Here is a 12745-nt window from a genome sequence, read left to right as displayed (position 1 = left end):
TGGTACATGTCTGTAATTCCAGAACTCAGAAGGCTGAAGCAGGAGGATCACTGTGAGTTCATCTAGCTAGGGCTATATAGCAAGAACTTGTCTATAAACAAACAAACAAATAAAAATGTTGTGAATAGGAGGGTAATGTGGCCATGCACACTTTTGAAAAAGCCCACCCTTGCCAGGCATGGTGGTTATACATCTGTCATCCCAGCATTCGAGAGGCAAAGGCAGAAAATCATAAAGCCAACCAGCCTGGCTGGGGTGTGCTGTTAAGGCCTTGGGGGAATTAAGAGAGGGAGAAAAGGACGAGAGAGAGAGAGAGAGAGAGAGAGAGAGAGAGAGAGAGAGAAATTCCAGCTGCAAGAGTAGTGCAGAGAGAACAGCTGGAAGGCGCCAGTTGCTGCATAGTGTCCACCACACTGGAGGAATTCTATGATGAGCACCCTGAACAACTTTGTCCTGTGGAGCAATAGCTCCGGTTTGGCCGACTATCCTCCCACAACTGGACTGAGGCCCGCTGACTGGACAAGTGAGCAGGCAGGCACAAGAGACACACATGTGGCTGCTGTGAGTGTAGTCACAGAGGCTGCCGCCATGCTGATGAGTCAGTGGACTGTGTCCTGTGCCAGTGCTGCTTCCTGGGATTGGGATTCAGGGAAAAGCAGGGTGTGAGGGAGCAGACAGGGTGCTGCCCTAGCCCTTGGGATGGCTGCAGGGGAGAAAGCCCAGCCAGCTTGCTTCTTCCCTCAGCTTCCACCCAGTGGAACAGCCTTGGGCAGCTGCTTCTCTACAAAGAGCCTGGGACAAAGGTTAGCACCTCCAGGGCACATTGTCAGGCCTTGTCCCTATTCCTCTTAACCTTTTATTGCAGGCCTTAGCACCCAGGGGTGACCCTGCGTTTCCTTCCTCTCTAACATAATGGGCCACTGGCTTCCAGCTGTCCCTGCTTGAAGACCCTAAGGCCTTCTTGGTCCTGACCCCCTGGGTAGAACTAGAGCCTCCTGCAGCCTCCTGCAGCCAGCAGATTCCCCCTCTGCCACTGGATCCTCAGGGAGATGTCAATAACTGCCCTTCTGCTACAGCCCTGGGCTTCCTCAAAGGAATGAAGAACCTTCTAGGTGGGGAGTCGCAATTTTGCAGGTAAGGGCTAGCTGAGGCTACGCAGAATGTAGCTCTGAGGCCCAGCAGGTCCAGAAGGCCAGGGGAGCCTTCTTTGGCTATTTCTATGGCTATATTCCAGGAGCCTACATGGATGGGTGGGGTGGCTTTGTAAAAGAGAAGGCTAGGTATTGGCCCTAGTTCTAGAGAGGGAAGGTTGCTGGCACCCCCATGGTCATCTTCCATCAAAGGACCCAGTCAGAGTGTGCATCACTGGCTCAGGCATGCTGCTCCCTCATCCCTGTTGGAGGTTGGTGGGACATCTGTAGTGAGGCCAGAACAGCTTCCTTGGGGATACTGGTGTGGGGACAATGATGAGAGAGCAGGTGTCACTAGGGAAATTCCAGACAGAGGGAAAAAGGATGGAGACAGGCAGAAATAATTACTCTATGAGCTGTCCCTTCCCAATGTGGGTGGGTGGAGCTGAAGAGTTGCTGAGTAATGTCCTCAAGGGACAGCCGAAATGAGGAGGATGTGTGACCCATGCTGGGCTCAAAGGCCAGTGAAGTCAGTCCCCTGGCCTCAGCTTCTCCAGTTGTCAAGATGATAGGGTGTTCTCCTGAGGCAAGCTCCTTCCTAAAGACCCAAGTCTTGACTCATTAGATTTCATTCATTCAGTCAGTCAGTCAAGTCACAAAGAGTTGCATGCAGTACCTGGGAGCCTGGAGGTTCCCAGGTACTGCATGCAGGTGCTGATACATAAATGCTTAACACTGTCTAGCAACATCATAGTCTGCAGAAGTCCAGGGACAGAGAGATGTGGGACACAAAAGGATTTGGTCTGTTGAGTAGTAAAAGGGAAGGCTTCTCAGAGAAGACATGTTTTGGGGAAAAGAGTGGGAGAGAAGGGGAAGAATGCTCCAGGCAAAGGCCAGGTAACTGAAGGAGGTATGAGGGAGAAATGTCTTGCAAATGTGACATGTGTTGTGATGACATGCAGGCCTTGCCAGTCCTCCTCATGTCAGATGATGGATGAGGGAGCAGGAACCTTGGTCTCACGTGGAGAACTGGGGGGCTGGTTCACGCAGGCCTGGGCTTGCATTGCACCCAGGGTCTACTACACAGAAGCTACTGAATCGGGGGGGACACTGCCACTTACCAGCCCCTTACCTCAGTTTCCTCATCTGTGCAATGGGGATGATCACTGTTTCTGTGAGTAAAAGATGTGACAGTGCTTTGCAAACTGTAAGTACTTCTGTAATCTGGAGGCATTGTTGGGCAACAACAACTCAGCAGCAGCCTTGACACCCAGGTCACTTCTGCATTGACCTTTTGGGGCGCCATTTCCTGAGGAAAGGCCATGGGAAGCCACATTCACCCAATCATGTTAGTTCTCAGGCACAGGATGGTATTTTGACCTTTTCCATACACTGGGGAGGTTTGTGGGGAGTGTCCCTTTGTTTGAGACTGGCTACTGCTCATTTGAGACCTTGAAACCTGCTTGGGAAACATGGGAAGCAAGAGGCAGATACTGAACTGAATCTGCAGGCTAGACAGGGATTGGGAGAATAGGGGTAGCTCACTTACAATGGGACACCATCTATGGCAAAGCAGGACAGTGAGGCAGCAAGTGAGTGAAGCCAGGAGCCAGGTGGTGACATAATCAAGACCATAAGGATGTGGAGAAAAGATAGAGTGAGACATTAAAGGATGAAGAAGATAGTCTCCCACCAACTTCTACTCCATATCTCAACATCTTTAGCTTTGGTGCCTCTTCAGGGAGGAAGGAAAGAAGGGCTTCATGGCTCCGTGTGACTGTAGATGGAAGCCTCTTTCTAAGCCTGTTTGCCCAATATTATAGTTACTGTAGTAGATTTTGTTGCCCTCAACCCCAGCCTCCTAGGGTCACCTGGCTCTGCCTGGGCATGTCCCCAGTGGTCAGTGACTCAGCTATTCTTTGCCAGAGGGTGGGGCCCACTGGCTGCAGAGCTTTGGTCCCCAGAGGGCTAGTGCCTTCATGTTGGACCAGCAGGCTCTTAGGGCTCAGCCTGGCTCCTGCAGGTCCTCCTTGTCTGTGCTAGTTCCCTCTGTTAACAGCACTACAGTGCCAGTACAGGATTGGGCCCAAGTGCCTCTTTGCACTGAGTAGGTGCCATAATTATTTGTTGAATGGAATTCTTGCGTCTGGTTGGGATTTTCCACTGTAGCCAGAGAACTGCTCCCAGCCTTGCTACAGCCAGACCCCTTCTGAGTCTGCCCTACATGTATGTTCACCATTCCTTCTCTTTCCTCGCCACACCCCATTCCTCCTCACAGACTCCCCTTTAGAATGTTCCTCAGAGCCGCTGCCTCCTTATGGGCCCATGACTGCCTGAGAACTCTGCTGCCCCACCTGCTGTGGGTTTCCTGACCTCTGCCTTCTGTTTATTCCTTGTTTTTCCTTCCCTGCACATGTCTCAGTGGTGTGGCTGAAGAAAACAGGCCCCAAAGCAGAATCTGAGTCCTGCAGAAACCCAGGCTCAGAGAGGTTGTAAGCCTTGCCAATGACTACAGAGCCAATAAATGCCAGAGTCAGCTTTCAAGCCCTGGTGGTCTGGCTTGCAGACCATGCTCTTAACCTTTATTTTACAGTACCTCACGTTCAGTGTTCCAGAAATATCTCCATGGAGACTTTTGGGAGTACTAAATAAGGCCAAATTCTGGATGCTGCTTCATAAACCAGAAAAATATTGTGCAAGCATTAGTCAATTGTGAAGTATTTAGGAAATAGCAAATTATGTTCATTGATAAAGTACTTGCAAATTTCTCCTGAACCTGTTGTTTCCAAACCAACCATAACTGAAAATTTGCTTTTTTCTTTCTTCTCCTCAAATGAACGAATCATGATGGGCTTGTCTTTGGGGTCACTGTTCCTGGTTTAATCCAGACTGCAAGTGTCTCTTTCCTGGAGTCCCTGGGTCCTGTTTGCTCTGGTGTTACAATCAAGGCAGCCTCACAGCAGCCTAGATTACTGGGACAGCCATGGGTCTGCTTCTCACTGCTCTTTTTACTTTGCATCCACCCTCCCCATAGCTGCTTGAAAATTCAATTTGGTTTTTGCCATTCCAGTGAGCCCCCAAAGGGCCTATCTTATAGCCAATGAGATAAGGCAGGAAGTAAAAACTAGGAAGTAGGATTACGGGAAAAAGAACTGGCAAATCTTTTATTATTCACTGATGATACAATTGCATACCTAGGAAACCCGGGAGAATTCACCGAAAGGCAAATATAGCTCATGAGCTTTTTTGCTGGCTGCAAAATAACAATTGACACTTATGCGTGAGGAACCCCTGCCAGCCCTGTCCCAAGTGCTCCCCATGTGCTCCCTTTCTCTCCTCCACTCTCATAGTCCTCATCTTGCAGGCAAGGAAACAAACAAAGGCCTGGGCAGTTCAGAGGCTGGGCCCAAACCAGTAGGTTTGGCTGCTGTGCATGTGTGCTCAACTGCTTTGCCATCAACATCTGTGCTGCATGCCAGTAGTTCCTCCTCATAAAATGTGTTAGGAGGGAAAGAACGGTCGTCACAGCCACCACTGATGCTGGCATTTCGTTGTGTCACCTATGTCCCTAGCAGCTGTCCTCGCCCCCCACACACACCCCGAGTCACACAAAGTCTCTCACAGAGTCATTATCAACTTCTGGCACTTAAGACCACCACCAACAAGGGTCCTAGACTCTACCTAGGAAACAAATGGAAAGGAACATTACAACAGCCCATAAGTCTTGTCTCTTCCCTTGTAAGAACACATTTTGTACACAGTAGCCTGGTTTACAGAGGTGCAACTCTGCCTTCAACAGACACAGCTAGTGTCTTCGTAAAGTTAGAGCCCCATAAGCCAGACATGGTGGCAACAACAGCCCATAAGTCTTGTCTCTTCCCTTGTAAGAACACATTTTGTACACGGTAGCCTGGTTTACAGAGGTGCAACTCTGCCTTCAACAGACACAGCTAGAGCCCCATAAGCCAGACATGGTGGCGTACACCTTTAATCCCAACACTCGGGAGGCAGAGACACGCAGATCTCTGTGAGATCGAGGCCAGCCTGGGAGTTCCAGGTTAGCTGAGGCTACATGGAGGCCCTGTTTCAAAAAGACCAAAAAAAAAGTTAGAGCCCTATTCAGAGGCCATTGACTTACACTTTTGTAATGAAAGACCTGTCTGCAGAGACAAAAGGAGAGAGTACTCTAAAGGAGTATTACAGCCTCTGTTTCTCATCAGAAACCAACTCCGTGTAGCCAGGCTGCCAGGATATGAACAGCAGCAGTGATCTCCAGTGTCTGCTGGATCCCAGAGCAGTGCTGGTGGCACCATCTTGGTTTGCTACTGGAACACATGTATTATGGTTTACCCTGTTATTTGGGAATTTCTCCAGGGCAGAGAGAGTATCTTTTTCCCTTCTAGTCAATTTTAGGACACAAATAATGCACTGAAAGAACCAGGGCCCTTGTTGGCTGATTGACTAGGCTCTGGCCTGTGAATTTTCTGTTCAGAAGTGAGAGAAAACATTTATCAAGCACTTTGAATGTGTGCCCAGCATGCTAGGAACTTCCACAAGTCGTCTTACTTAATCCCCACAATAACCTTATAGAGCAAGTGTTGTAAAATCCACTTTGATGGGAGGAAATTGAGGTTTCCCAAGGTTAAGGAACTCTTGGCAGACTGTATGGCTGCACTCGAACAGCCTGTTGGCTCCAAAGCCCACGACCTTTGCTTCATCCAAGGTAGGACAGCATCACTGCAGTCTCAATTTGCATGGGGTGTGGAGTAAGGTACCTCCTCAGATAGGACAGCAAAGTGACTGTGGTGGGATACTCAGGGGTTGGAGGATGCTGGGTCATGGGGCTGGGGAGAGAGGCAGGACTTCTAAGGATGGGTGCCAATCCTCTGGGATGTCACTAGCTGAACTAGTAGGAGTGCACTGAAGCCCAGTCAGACTGGGATGCTACAGAATGCCTCTGCTCTGAGCCTACAGCATGGGTTGGCCCACTGGGACCAGACCAGTGGCCTCCCTGGCCCAGAGCCTTAGTTGCATCTGAGGACTAAGGCTGAACCCCAGCTCCTATCACTTGGGCCAAATTAAATGGTAGGGATGCTGACGGAGTAAACAGAAAGGAGGGAATTTGGATTTGGTCCCTGAGGCTGGGCCTGTGGTCTCAATCTGTCTTCCATGAGGCACAGATGTGATAGGGACTCTGGGGCAGCCTGGCTCCTCTCTTTTCTCAGCTGTCTCTCTGATTCATATGTAATTCCCAGTGGTCTTTTCAAGGATGGAAGTTTGGCCAGAACAATACTGAGAAAAGAGGGACTAGAGAGCAAAGCAGGACTGGAGACGTGTGTAGGTCATGATGGGAGGGGCCTAACAAGCAAGAGCAGCATTTATGAGTTCTCACATGAGCCAAGAGGTGTTATGTACATCCTCTTTCTGAATCTTCACAGCCACTTAATGGGTAAGCACTCTTATTACTCTCTTATTAATGGGAAAGCTAAGGCTTATCAGAAATTTGAACCTGTTATCTCTACGGTTCCCAAGCCAGTGACCTTGTCTACTACACCACAGAGAGTCTGGCAACCTAGTAGAGGGCAGTCTGGCTAGTCCAGGATTGAAATCACTGTACCCCTGGGTTTCCTACTTCTGTGGTGTTTCACTCCAACTGCCACCCAAACTGCACATGCCTATCTGATGGTCTGTCTCATAGACAGTCTCCTTGCAGTGCCCTTTCCTTGCTTTCTGGAAGGCATCTGATATTTCACACTGAGATAAAAATGACTCAGGACATAGCTGAGATGCTCTAGAAAAAGTTCTTAACATGAAAGGTCTGTTTCCAGTTCTGCCTGGGCCACTTAGGAAATTGAAGATAACGGGAGATGGAGTCTAGAAGAGTACCTAACATTCTAGATGCTTCTTGTGGTTTGGATCTTAAATGTCCCCCAAGAAGCCCCAGTGCCCTAATAGACAAAGCATTGGCTTCTTTAAATGTTCTTTGCCCCTAAGGCGCATGTGTTGAAGGCTTGGTCCCCTGACAATGGCGCTGATGTGAGATGGTGGAACCTTTGGGAGATGGGACCTGGTGGAAGGATGTTGATTCATTGGGGGTACATCCTTGAAGGGGCCATTAGACCCTGGCCCTTTCTTCCCTCTGTTTGCTTCCTTGCCACCACGAGGTAGACAGCTTTCCTCTGCCACATGCTTCCACCATGATGGGCTTTCTTGCCCCAGGCACAAAAGTAGCAGGGCCCAACAGCCATAAACTAAAAGGAAACAATGACTCAAAATAGATATATTCCTTCTTTTTTGTGTATTTTTTTGTTTTTGAGAAACAGTCACCCTGGCTGGTCTGGAACTCACAGAGATCTGCCTGCCTCTGCCTCCTGAGTGCTGGGATTAAAGGCATACACCACCACGTTTGGAAATTTTTTCCTTCTTATAAGTGGATTATCTCAAGTATTTTCTCACAGTAACAGAAAACTGACTAAAAATGTTCATAAGTAAAACAGAGATCATAACCTTACCTCACAGTTTTGGTAAAGTTGGATGGATAAAGTTGGATGGGAGTTTTAGGAAACTATAAAATTATTTAATTATACCAGTATTCGTATGACTTCAGGAATGTATGTATTTTATGAGAAAGCAAAGCCTTGAGCCAAGGGATGAGGATTTAACTGGCTGGGGCATCTTCCTGGGTGCAAAAAGTCCCTACCACCACTTCTCCAGAAACATATCTAACATCCCACAGCTGGTCTCTGACTGCCTCTCATGAGGCCAGGAGCTAGGCTGAGCTGGTAAAAAAAAACACTTGTGAGGAGTCCCAAGGCCAGATCCTGAAATTTCAGAGGATTTTTTAAGATCAGAAAGTCCTGCCTTCGAAACTTGTAACTGAGCCTGTGGTGACCAGGAGGTTGTCACCTCAGACAGGGGTTCCCTGTGATTGAGAGCTCTCAGGCAATGCCACCACAGCTCTGCAAACCAGCCTTCCCAGACCAGAGGACAGATAGTGCCACAAGAACGGGTTGCACTACACCTGGAAGACACAGTTTTCTGGATTTCCTGAATTCCTACCAGGCCCTTTACTCCCAGGTGACCCTCCAGGTGGTTCTAAGAACTCCACAGCTGAAGGCATGAAGCTTCTAATGGCACTTCTTTCTTGAGCCACATAGCTCCAAAGAGGCATGGTGGGGGTTTATATTCAGCTCCATCAGATCCAACACCATCTGCATGTATACACACACACAGAAGCATGGACCACATTCAAATGTGGTGTGCACACACTTGCCCACCTCGGGTGGACCTAGGCATAGACTGTCTTCAGATATGTCTCAGAGCCAACTAGTCTGGTTTATGGAGTTTGTTGTTTTGTTTTGTTTCGGAGGCAAGACCTTATGTATAGCCCAGTCTGGCCTCAAACTTGCAATCTTCCTGCCTTGGCCTCCTGAGTGCTGGGATAACTGATGTGTAATTCCATACCTGGCTAAGCAAATAGACTCATCTATTTTCATGAAATAAGGTCGGATTTTTAAAACTTATTAACAGAGTATTAAAATACTATGGAAATATGTATTTTTTAAGTTTTCTTATTGAGTTTCAAACAGTGACTCTATTGCATTTATTAAACTGGCTTAAGGACTTAGGCACTTTTTAAAATGAGCTTCATTTTTGGAGCTTCTGGGCAACTTTTCTTGGGGCTCACCAGCAGTACTTTGCTGTGAGACTTTCCTTTGTCACAGATGTGCTTGTTAAGTAGCATGAGTATGGCTTGTTCTATTCTGGGTGAGGATGGCTGTCAGGAGAGCTTTAGGTCAGAGAGTTGCAGTGTTAAGAAACACAATGCATTTTATGGTACAGTCCAGAGCACATAAACACATGTACCTAGCTGCTGCAGTTTGGATCTAGAAGGTCACCCTAAGCCCCATGTTAAGGTTTGGCTTCCAGGTTGGCACTACTGGGGGATAATGAAAACTTTAAGAGGTGGGGCCTTGTGGGCGGGTTCCATGTCATTGGACGGTAACCACTGAGGGAATGTTAGCACCCCTGTCCCTTCTCTTCTCTCTCTTCCTGGCCAGGAGGTAAGCGGTCTCACTCCATCTCATGCCTCCACCATGTGTTCCTCACCACAGGCCCCAAAGCAGGGGGGCCAATACACCATGGTCTAGAGTTTCCGAAACTGCTCTTCTGTATACTCACGGTCATGCCACCATCACCACAACCAATTCTAGAATACTTTGATCTTTCTTAAACTTTCTACTCATTATTGCTTAATCTTTGTGTTTCTCTAGACAATCCCTCTTAGCGCTAAACAATCACTAATCTGCTTCTATGTCTGTCAAAGGCCATAATAAGCCTTTTCTCTTTACAAGTTGTTACAGTGGTGGGAAGCTGGCTAACACACTAGCTGAAGAAAAGGCTTCATGAACTGACACTGAACCTCCCTCTTTGACAGGCGCTCCTACTTTCCAGTTCAGTGCTCCCTGCAGTGTGATAGCTGAACTGCTTACCATCAGTCAGGGAAGCGATAAGTGCAGCAATGAAGAGTGGGAGTAGAGCACATGAATCATTAATCACCAGGGAAATGGAAACTCGAACCACAAGACCTCGTACCCACTGGAGAGGCTGCTATCAAAAGCACTGATAATAACAAGTGTTGACAAGAATGTAGAGAAATTAGAAACCTCTTTGTGCTGATGGAATGTAAAATGATGCAGCTGCTGTGGAAATCAGTCTAGCAGTTCCTCAAACAGATAAACATAGAGTTATCATATGACCCATCAGCTCCACTTCTGGGTGTACACCCAGAGAAATGAGACTATATTTCCACCCAAACCCTATATGTAAATATTCATGATAGTGTTATTCATAATAGCCAAAAAGAGAAAACAGCCCAAACATTTAAAATGTGATATATCTACACAGTGGAATATTAGTAAGCAATAAAAATAAACAAGGAACTAGCCCATGCTACAAGGCTGGTGAACTTTGAAAACATTATGGCTACAGAGGGCAGACCACAGTCCTACTATGGGGGCTTGTGGACCAGTGAGGGAGGGGAGAATGGGCTGGGCAGGAAGAGATGGCCAGTGAGCAGAGAAGACCAGTGCTCACCAGAAAGATCAATGGAAATCTGGGATCTTTTGAGTCCCTGCTTAGAGAAGTGAACAGAAGGATCCCTGGGTGCACTTGCTTAACTACTGGGAACAAGTGCCATTAACAGCTGAAGCAGAAATGGCCCTCCTGTGAACAGATACTTTTCTGGTATCTTCTGAACAAGCACCAAGAAGTTTCCTCTGAATTGGTGCAAATGGCCAGTTGATCTGGTTCCTTCTCTCATAATTGGCACTCAGGGAAACTTTAGGGTGAGTGCTAGGAGAACAGGATTTCCCAGGAGTCTATGCTGTAGTGCTTCTCCAGCTCCTGGGAAACTTGACTTTGAACTAGAAGCCCATGGGACACCTTTGCTGACTCCTTCCTGGCCCCTCTGCTAAGCCTTGCTCACACTGGGCATCTTCTACCCCATAGCCCAGCCAAGGGCTTTCTCTGCCTCTCCCCGTTTCTGTGGAGCCCTGTGCTCCGTTAGTGCTCATGTCAGAATTCCCTTCAGTTCTGCTTTCTTCCAGCAGAAAACGTATTTCACTCCGAGTACTAGGAGTCAACCTCAACTTTCCTTCTCCTCCCAGGACTTGCCTCTGCCCTCCCAACAGATGTTCACACCAGCTCCTTCTCTACACCCCTTATCTTTCCCTATTGTAGTCAGAGTTGTCCTGGTGGGTCATACAGTGCCTTCACTGCCCATGTTTGTACAGCTGCCTGTGGGGCTTTGACCCAGCATCTGAGCAGGTGCCAAAGGTGCGCAGACTGGTTTGGCCTGCAGACAGTGCTGTTTATCTTGCTTGCTCTATACCTTTTTTTAAATTATATTTCTCCAAAATTTTGAAGTTTACCCTAAACTTACATAGCCTATCTTGTGTCTCAGAACAGATGATGATAATATCCTTCTCCTTGAAATCCTCATTTTCAGACAGGTATGGTGTCACATGTCTATAATCCTAGTACTTGAGGAGGGGGAGAGGCAGGAAGATCAGGAATTCAAGGTCATCCTTGGCTACATAGTGAGTTGGTGACTAGTCTGAGTGTTCCTGTCTCAGAAAGAAGAGCTGGAGGTATAGCTAAGAAGTAGAGTTCTTGCCTAGCGTGCATGAAGCCCTGAAAGAAAGAAAGAAAAGAAAGAAGAAAAGAAAGAAAGGAAGGAAGGAAAGAAGAAAGAAAGAAAGAAAGAAAGAAAGAAAGAAAGAAAGAAAGAAAGAAAGAAGGAAAGAAAGAAAGAGAAAAAAAAGAAATAAATGGAACAAGCCCAGAAAGCCATCCTGAAGGGTCTAGATGAAGCCCTGGCTGGGCTAGGTTGGTGACCCGCTTCCTAGGAGGTGACGTATGGGGAGGAGTGTTTCTGTCACACATGTTCAAACCTCATGAAACACTTCATTTCCTGTGTCTTCTACATCCCTGGAAGCTCTTCTTGAATTTATTGCCAAAGACTGGCCAACCCTAGACCCCAGCAGAAGAGAGGATTTGGAAATGCTGTCACTTCTGTCTGATACCTTCTCTGGCTCCCTTCTGATGGAGAGAAGCTTCTCCAGGTCAGCCTTTCCTGACAGAATGGCCTTCATCTCCCTGAGGGGACAAGAAGCACACCCAAGTTGACAGGGTCCTTCCATACAGCTTCCACACACCTTGGGAGTTGCCCTTAAGCAAGTCATCACCTGACCTAATTTGTCACCTGGCAGCAGGGGTTTTGCCCACTGCTTGGAAGCAAAGTGGGCAGTTGGTACATGGTGTTTTCCGTGTCTTGGCAAGAGTGCAGGCTGCTTTGTACCAAGGATGCCATCAAGGATGAGGTTCAGAAAGAGCTGTGGGTAGAGACCGAGGTGATTCAAGTTGTCCATTGCAGGGCCCTGGCCCACCTGAAATCACCATGTGCACTGAGAACAGAGGGAAAGGTGGTGTGAGGGTCCTTTTCCTCCTGTCTTCCCCAAGGGAACAAGTGGTTGACAGTTCCAAACACACTGAGACTGTCCATGGAGAAATTTATTCCCTTTGGGCTGGAGAGATGGCTCAGCAGTTAAGAGCAATGGCTGTTCCTTGCAGAGCCTAGGTTTGGTTCCTAGCACCCACATTGCAGCTGACAACCATGGGTAACTTCAGGGGATCTGACACCCTTTTCTGGCCTCTTCAGGTGTTGCACACACAGGTGGACTTACGTACATGCAGGCAAAACATTCATACACATAAAAATAAATTTAAATAAAGTTTTAAAAAAGAAATGCACCCTGAAGATGCCATCCTCAGTACTACACAGAGGTCACTGGAGGAGCTATGGAAATAAACCAGGCCCTCACTGTTGTTGTACCCCATCCACTGGACCCCAAAAAGACCACCGAGGACCCAACACACCAAAATGCAAAAGCAAAGGTTTATGGTTTATTCGGGCTTAAGCTCGGGCTCTCAGACCTCACCAACTCAACAGATCCGTGCTGAGAGCCCAGAGTAAGGGAGAGTGGAGCCTTTTATAGGTTTTAGATAAAAGGGGGGGGGATACCGAAGATACATTTTGGTTGGTTCAAGGAACC

General features: G+C 47.7%; 1 long non-coding RNA gene across 1 annotated transcript in view; it reads left to right on the top strand.

Moving 5' to 3' along the window:
- The first annotated feature begins 655 nt into the window (after positions 1-655).
- The window catches only part of LOC115067208, a 67701-nt gene continuing 55611 nt past the window's right edge, over positions 656-12745 (top strand). Inside the window, exon 1 of the long non-coding RNA XR_003846642.1 lies at positions 656-1134. This is a non-coding gene — a long non-coding RNA (uncharacterized LOC115067208). The remainder of the gene's footprint in view (positions 1135-12745) is intronic.

Source organism: Nannospalax galili, unplaced genomic scaffold, assembly GCF_000622305.1.
Source record: "Nannospalax galili isolate Female #2095 unplaced genomic scaffold, S.galili_v1.0 scaffold5, whole genome shotgun sequence".
In the NCBI taxonomy this organism is placed as follows: domain Eukaryota; kingdom Metazoa; phylum Chordata; class Mammalia; order Rodentia; family Spalacidae; genus Nannospalax; species Nannospalax galili.
The sequence above is the reverse complement of the archived record's forward strand: the minus strand, read 5'-3'. Positions and strand labels throughout refer to the sequence as shown.